This window comes from Trichechus manatus, unplaced genomic scaffold (assembly GCF_000243295.1).
Source record: "Trichechus manatus latirostris isolate Lorelei unplaced genomic scaffold, TriManLat1.0 scaffold00295, whole genome shotgun sequence".
NCBI lineage: Eukaryota > Metazoa > Chordata > Mammalia > Sirenia > Trichechidae > Trichechus > Trichechus manatus.
Window position 1 is genome coordinate 788,689 of NW_004444231.1, and position 8,690 is coordinate 797,378.

The following is an 8,690-nucleotide window of genomic DNA, read 5'->3' on the forward strand; positions in this document are numbered from 1 at the left end:
GGGGGTTTGGTTTTTTGTTTAATGGCAATATTTTGTGTTTAAAGGTTAAGTTACATGTCTGAGTTGCAGAGCTGGTAAGGGGCTAGCCAGCATTCAAACATAGGCTGCCAGCTCTGAAATTAGCCCGTGTCCCCTTTCCATCCTGCCCATCTGGGAGCTGCTTCCTTCAGGAAGGGTTTCACTGGACTAATATTTTGCATTGACATCCTGCTTCAAGTTTACAAAATCCTTCATAGATTACCTCATTCCAGTCTTGCAACAATAGCTCTGTGAGGTAGATATTATTATTCACAGCTAAGGAAACCCACCAAAGGAAATAGAATGATTTGTCAAAGGTCAGAAGTCAAGTGGCAGAGCTCCAACTCAGACTGACGTCTTCTGACTCTGAGTCCAGGGCTCAGATCTCAAGTTCGTCAGCCAATCAGCACCGCAGGCAGCCTCATACTACACAGATCATGTGGCTCAAAGGCCAGGGCACTTTCTACTACTACTCAGCTGCCTCCTGTCTAGTAAAACGGTTTTCTGAACTGAGGGAAAGAGTCACAGAGAAATGCGTGGTGGCATCGATTTTGTAGGGTTGGGCAATGGCTTCCGCCATCTGGACCAGGTGACGTCAGTTGGCTGGATTTCTGCCAGGGTTCTCTGGCCCAGGAAACAGACTTCTGGCCCTGCTCTGAGCAGTCCCGGCCTCCTGCACAGGGGATCTCTCAATTGGCAAAGTGAAGGGCTGAAAATCAGATTTTAGGGAAGGTTTGAAAACAGGGAAGGAGGAAAAAGTGGGGAAGGGAAGTTCAGAGTAAACTGAATGGGTGTGAGCCGGAAGCCCCTCTGGGGTCTGGGGCCTTTCTTGGAGCAGGAGGGGAGGATTGTGTGATCAGACTGGGAGGTTTAAGATTTTGTGACTAACAGTCACAAGCGAATTGGGGGTGGAGGGGGAGAAAGGTAAGCAAAGCTAGGGAAATCTGGAAAAAGATATACATAAAGATACAAACAGGAAAGCTCACAAAGATAGGTCAGGAATAGAATGTTGATCCGGAATCCTCAGAAGTGAGGGACTTTTCTGAGGACACTCAGAACAACTCAGTGACACAGGAATATATGCAGCATGCATTTCTTTTCCTTACTTTTTTGAATTATAAAAGTATATAAGTTGTAAAGAATAATCTAAACAATAGATAAATAAATTGAAGTGGAAAGTTAAAGTGTCCCTCCATCCTCCCTCACCCATCCCCTCTCCAGGCCTGGTTCATAAAAGTAGTCACTCACTTTATCCATTCCTTCAGCCAATATATATCTCATTTAATTCTCACAACAACCCTATGAGATGAGAACTATTATTATGCTTTTATTTTTAATAATAGCTTTATTGAGATATGGAGCCCTGGTAGCACAGTGGTTAAGAGCTGGGCTGCTAACCAAAAGGTCAGTAGTTCCAATCAGCCAACTGCTCCTTGGAAACCCCCTGGGACAGTTCTACTCTGTCCTATAGGGTCGCTATGTGTTGGAATCTACTCAGCGGCCACGGGTTTGATTTTTTTGTTTGTTTTGTTTTGTTGAGATATAATTCACATACTGTCTAGAAATACCACAAGTGGCTGGTTTTAACAAAGAGACGTTTATTTCCTTACAGTAAAGTAGGCTAAAAGTCCAAATTCAGGGCATCAGCTCCAGGAGAAGGCTTTCTCTCTCTGTCGGCCTCCTTCTCTTCAGTGTTCCCCTGGACTAGGAGCTTCTCTGCGCAGGGACCCCAGGTCCAAAGGACGCGCTCTGCTCCTGGCACTGCTTTCTTGGTGGTATGAGGTCCCGTACTCTCTCCTTGCTTCTCTTTCCTTTTATCTCTTGAGAGATAAAAGGTGGTTTAGGCCACACCCCAGGGAAACTCCCTTTACATTGGATCAGGGATATGACCTGGTTAAGGGTGGTGTTACAATCCAACCCTAATTTTCTTCAACATAAAATTACAGTCACAAAATGGAGGCCAACCACATACTTCTGGTAATCATGGCCCAGCCAAACTGATACATTTTTTGGGGGGACATAATTCAAACACGTACCATACAACCCACCCCTTTAAAGTGTACAATGAAATGGTTTTTAGTATATTCACAGAGTTGTGCAATCATCACTAAAATCATTTTTAGAACTTATTCATCACTCCAAAAAGAAACCCCATACCCATTAGCTGTCGCTTCTCATTTCCCCCCAACTCCCCAGCCCTAGGCAATCACTCGTCTACTTTCTGTCTCTATAGATTTCCTTATTCTGGCCATTTCATATACAGGGAATCATATAATATATGGCCTTTTGTGTTTGGCTTCTTTCACTCAGCATAACATTTCCAGGTTCATCCACATTGTAGCATGTATCAGTACTTTATTTCTTTTTACGGCCAAATAATATTTTATTATATGGAATGTTCTTGATTGCTGAGAGATCATCTCTAAAGTCTTGGAATTTCTCCAGTGATTGAAGTAGCTTATTATCTATTAGGGCTCCAGACCACACTTAACTTACAGATTATCTAAAGAGGTGACTCAGGTGGGGGCTGGCCAGAAAGACCCACCATGTGATGTCAGCCAACTTTAGGAGAGGGGGACACGATTCAATCAATCATGCCTATATAATGAGGCCCCAGTAAAGGCTCTGGACATGAAAGCTCCATGGTATTCCTCGTTGGTGTCAGACATCGATGCACGTGGTAGGGTAGCTGGTCTCTTTTTGGGACATGGAAGCTCTGCATTGGGAATCCTCTCAGACCTGGCCCTATGTGTTTCTTTGTTTGCATCCTTTTGGCTATAATAAAACTATATTAAAGTATAGCACCTTCCTGAGTTCTGTGGGTCATTCTAGTGAATTATCTAACCTGAGGGAGTAGTGGGAGCAAGCGGGTCAGGAGTGAGGGGGGTCTAGGAGAGTAGAAGGAACTCCCAAATTTGTAGCCAGCAGGTCAGAAGTGAGAGGGGCCTGGGGATCCCTAAGCTTGTGACTGGCATCTGAAGTGTTGGGCAGACTTAGCAGTCTGGAGGACTGTGCCCTTTAACTTGTGAGGTCTGACCTAGCTCGGGGTGGTTCGGGCCAGAGGAAGAAGCACTACGTGCATAATTGGGAGCAGAATAGAATAGAACTGAATGGAATAGATTTGCATTTGTATTGGAATTGAATTTCTTCAGTTTAGTTGATGGATGAGAAGTGGAATACTTAGATTGTATTGATTATAGATTTGATTGACACTTTACACACCACAATTTATCAATCCATTCATCAGTTGATAGACATTTGGGTTGTTTCCACGTTTTGCCTATTATGAATAATGCTGCTATGAACATTAGTGTACAAGTTTTTGTGTGGACATATGTTTTCATTTCTCTTGGGTATATACCTAGGAGTGGAATTGCTGGGTTATACGGTAACTTATGTCTAATTTTTTGAGGAACTGCTAGACTGTTTTCCAAAGTGGCTGCACCATTTTACATTCCCACCAGCATTATGAGGGGTTAATTTTGTTCAATCTGTCCTTTTGATATCAGCTATCCTGGTGGTTGTGAGGAGTTAATGCACTCAGCTGCTAACCAAAAGGTTGGGGGCGGAAGTCCACCCAGGGGGATGGCTTGGTGATCTGCTTCTGAAAAATCAGCTATTGAAAACCCTATGGAGCACAGCTCTACTCTGACACACATGGGGTCACCTGAGTTGGAACTGATTCCGCAGCAATTGGTTGGTTTTTAGTGAGTGTGAAATAATAGCTCATTGTGGCTTAGATTTGCATTTCCCTGATAGCTAATGATGTTGAGCAGCTTTTTATGTGCTTATTGTCCATTTTCACATCTTCTTTGTAATATATATTCAGATTCTTTGCCTATTTAAGAAATTGGGTTATCTTCTTCTTTTTTAATTTAGTTGGAAGTGTCATTTATGCATTTTAGATAAAAGACCCTTATCAAACATATGACTTGCAAATATTTTTCCCATTATACGGGTCATCTTTTCACTTTCTTGATGGTGTCCTTTGAAGCAAATTTTTTAAAATTTTGGTGAAGTACCATTTAGATATTTTCTCTTTTGTTCCTCGCATTTTTGGTGTCATGTCTAAGAAACCATTTGCCTAATACAAGGTTTCAAAGATTTATGCCTATGTTTTCTTCTAAGAGTTTAATAGTTTTAGCTCTTACATTTAAGTTTTTGATCCATTTTGACATAATTTTTGTACAGTGAAACCTGTGAGAGCTGGAAGTTGATGGGACTGCCTTATTTTTTCCGGATTTTGAAAGTTTTCCGCCTTTGACAGGGTGCAGTCTTACTACTTTTCTAACACTGTCTCTTAAGAATCCTACTTCATAAACACTCATAAAGTGTTTCATTTTCTTTTTCTTCTTTTTGGGCTCATGTATATTTACTTTATATTTTGGGAGGTAATGCTATAATACATTGTTTTGTTGTTTACGTTTTTCTAGCTTTATTCATTGGGAGCTTTCTCAAGCTGATTCCTGCATCCCTTTGATATGCCCCACCCTTTTGATTTTTGAGCACTTCCTTGCTTTTTTGCTCTGCAACATGCTCCAAGGTCATCTAGTATTTCCCCTGCCCCAGCCCTTGGATCAGTCATTTCTCCAAGAAGTCCTGCTTCCTCTTATTGGGAAATGGTATTTAGAAACTAAGATCTGTGCACTGAGTGTGTTCATTGCTACTGGGTGTCACTGCTTGTAGACCCTATCTGTGGATAGAAGTAGGAAAATATGTAATTATACTAACCTATGGACACACACATCTATCATTATTTCTGTTTCTATCCATCTGTATACATATTAAGCTAACCATACTCATTTCTCCAACTCTAATTCATACCACAGGATTCATTCTAGCCTTCCCCTTGCTTATTAATACATATTTTTTAAATTTTATTGAGTTTTAGGTGAAAGTTTACAGTGCAAATTAGTTTCTCATTCAAAAATTTATACACAAATTGTTTTGTGACATTGGTTGCAACCCCCACAATGTGTCAGCACTCTTTTCCTTTTCCTTTATACCCCAGGTTCTCCGCGTCCAGTCGTCCAATTTTCCTGTCCCTTCCTCCCTTCTCGTCTTTGCTTTTGGGTGGGTGTTCCCCATTTGGTCTTATATACTAGATTGAACTAAGAAGTACATTCCACGTGTGTTATTGTTTGTTTTATAGGCCTGTCTAATCTTTGGCTAAAAGGTGGACTTTGGGAGTGGCTTCAGTTCTGAGTTAGTGGGGTGTCTGGGGGCCATAGTCTTGGAGGTTCCTCCAGTCACCGTCAGACCAGTAAGTCTGGTCTTTTTGTGAATTTAAATTTTGTTCTACATTTTTCTCCCACTATGCCCAGGATCTTCTATTGTGATCTGTCAGAATGTTGGTGATGATAGCTGGACACCATCTAGGCTCAGGCCGGTAGAAGCCGTGGTTCATGTGGTCCATTAGTCCTTTGAACTAATATTTTCCTTGTATCTTTTTTTCTTCATTCTCCTTTGCTCCGAATGTACTGGGAGCAATAGATGTATCTTAGATGACTTCTCGTAAGCTTTTAAGATCCCAGGCACTACTCATCAAAGCAAGATGGAGAACATTTTCTTTATGAACTATGTTATGCCAATTGACCTAGATGTCCCCCAGACCATGGTCCCCAGCCCTCAACCCCAGTAACTCAGGAAAGGGTTTCTTTTTTATTTTATAGGACTAGAAAAGAAACTAAATCATTTTTTACGATTTGCATGTTTATTCAAATTCAGTTTTGTACGTCTTGGAACTATAGGCAGTCCCTGGATTACTAATGAGCTCTGTTCCTAAGTCTGTCTTGAAGTCGAATTTGTACATTAGTTGGAACAGTTAGGTACAGTTCGTATCTAACATCAGTCAAATGCTTATCTTAGTATATAGTAGACAGTGTACCTTTCTATGCATAACCGAAAAACCAAACCTGTTGCCATCGAGTCGATTCCGACTCATAGCGACCCTATAGGACAGAGTAGAACTGCCCCTTAAGGTTTCCAAGGAGTGGCTGGTGGTTTTGAACTGCTGATCTTTTGGTTGGCAGCCGAGCTCTCAACCACTGCACCACCAGGCCTCCTTTGTATGCATAAAAAACATTAAAGAAGCACTTCTGGATACACTAAAACATCTTTAACATAATAATACAGTAATAATAATAATAATGTTTTGATAAGCATTGCAGAATAGTGCCCGTTTGTTATTACAAACCATTATGTGTACCTCAAATTTTTAATATAATAGGCTTTATGGGGTTTGCTTCTTAACTACGGGTTGTAAAAAGTCAGAAGTTTGTAAACCACAGACTGTCTGTATTTCTGGTTTCTACATCTGCACTTACTCATATTTGGATTGCAATACCAAAGATTTTTTTATTCAATCCACGTCCCGCATGTTCCAGCTTTCAGAGAAAATGAGGCTCAGAGAGATTAAATAACTTGCATAGGTAAGTCAGCTGGAAAATGGCCAGACATGGTTCAAACCCAGATATTTTCATTCATTTCTAATTAAGATCCTTGTACTTCAGGGTTTCTGAAAATTTCTTGGTCTACCACAAACTCTTTGCCACAAGAAACCTGATTTCCTCAAAGTTTCATTTGCTGCCTCTCCCTGTATTATCCCAATTATGCCATTGTCTGTGAACAGCCAAACTGTTCAAATCAAATGCAACTGATGTCCCTTTAGCCTCTGATACCCCCAAACCATCCCCCCGCCCCAGCCATAGAAGCAAAGATTCCACTTCCTTCCATGGTGGTTTGGTAGTTGGAAAGTTCCTCTAGATAAATGACCACAGCCTCCTGCTGTACAATGGACTGCGAATCGCCACAGCTGTTTGGTGTAACCGTTTATTGTGCGGCCTGGTTTGATGTGAGAGACATCTTCGGTACAAGCAAAGCTTTACACGCTCTGCACTGTGAGATTTGCGCCCTGGGTGAGGCTTGATGCCCTTGCTCTGACCTTGACTTGGCGCTCCCTTTTTGGACTGTGGTTTCTGATTCTGGGTATATTTTGCTATCTCAGAGGAGAATGAAACTAGGAGGCATAAACCCTAGTTATACAAAGTTTTGATGAACTCACCTCTCTTGGGATGAGGATGAGGGAGAGCCTTGAATGGAAAAATGGCTGCGCATCTCAAACAGGTCTGAAGTTAGAGACTGCTCACCCAGAAAGCCTTGAGAGTTTGGTTAACTGTTGCCCCCACTTTGACAGTGTTGAGTTTGGGCTCCCCCTGTTGGAACCTTTGGAAAATAATTCTTGGAACTACAGAAAAATTAAGACTAGAGGGGGGTACAAAAGAAAACATTTATTGAGAGCTTGCTACACGTATGTATTAGGCATTTTATTTAGGCGTCTCGTTTGATCCTCAAAGTCATTCTGCAGGTTGTTATTGTTTGCAGTCAGGTCGATTCCGACTTACAGCGACCCCATGTGTGCAGAGTAGAACTGCTCTGGGTTTTCAAGCCTGTAACCTTTCAGAAACAGGTCTCTGTGCTTGTCTTCCGAGGTACCTCTGGGTGGGTTCGAACCACCAAACTTTCAGCTAGCAGTTGAGCTCATAACTGTTTGTGCCACCCAGGGACACCTTCCTACATGTAGGTTTTATTAATCTTATTTTGCAAAGAGGGAAACTGAAAATTGCCCAGAGTTACATAAGGGTTTGAATCCACAGCTTCCCTGACTCCTCAAAGCCCATACATACTTTGTCCAGTACTCTGAGCTGAGGGAGCCAGAAGGAAATGGGGAGTGAGATTTCCCCCCCACTTCAGATTCCTTGGGATTTATAACTGATTTTGTCAAGACATCTTGGTGTCGGCGACGCTTGGGTATTCCCCCAAAGCAGTAGCGTGTTGGCACCAGCTCAGACTGGCTAGTGAGAGCGGTTGTTAAACAGGAATTTTGCAAGCTGGTTGTTACACAATTGTAACTGGAAATAGGTCATAGTGGGAGTATTTACTCCACGGAAGTTGGTGAACACTATAAATGAACACTATAAATCAGGGCTTCCCCCTCGCCCCCGCCATGCTGGTTTACCAGCAAGCACACTGCTGTTCTTACTCTCCTCTGATGTTTCAAATACCCCTAACAGAGAGCTGGCCCTGAGCCCTAGAGTGAGAGCTGAAGACAAGGCCCGCCCCAATGGTCATAAAGTTTCCACTGCAGACGAGGAAGGATAGGCATATCGGTTGGAAAATGAGGAAGTGAAAGAGACAAGAGGCTGCAAGATATTGTTATTCACATGTGAACAGAATACCCATGTTTCTAATCACAGAGATTTTGGGGGAGGGCTTGTAGCAAGTCATCAGAGTCCTTTTCTTTCAGAGTGATGGAAAGAGAGGTCCAACTCATGCAGAAACTAGCAAAGTGTCCTCAATATTCTTCTGTGGAAGGAAAGATGATTTTGCATTGCTCTGGAGCCTCTAGATCTTGGGGTGGGAAGCAGTTTGTGGACCATATTCCTGACCCTGAGACTACACTTGGGATCCTTCTGCCTGCCAGGTGGTGATCTTCCTCTGGCAGGGCCTCTAGGTTACCCAGGGCTACAGGGTCTGTGAAGAGCCAAGCAACTCTAAGTACCAGGGGAATAAATCTCCAGAGCTGACTCCTGGGTAGTCTGGGTCATATCTATTTGAGGACTGAAGTCAAGGGCCTTCCTAGCTAGTTTAGATGCTGCAAAGAAACAGCCACC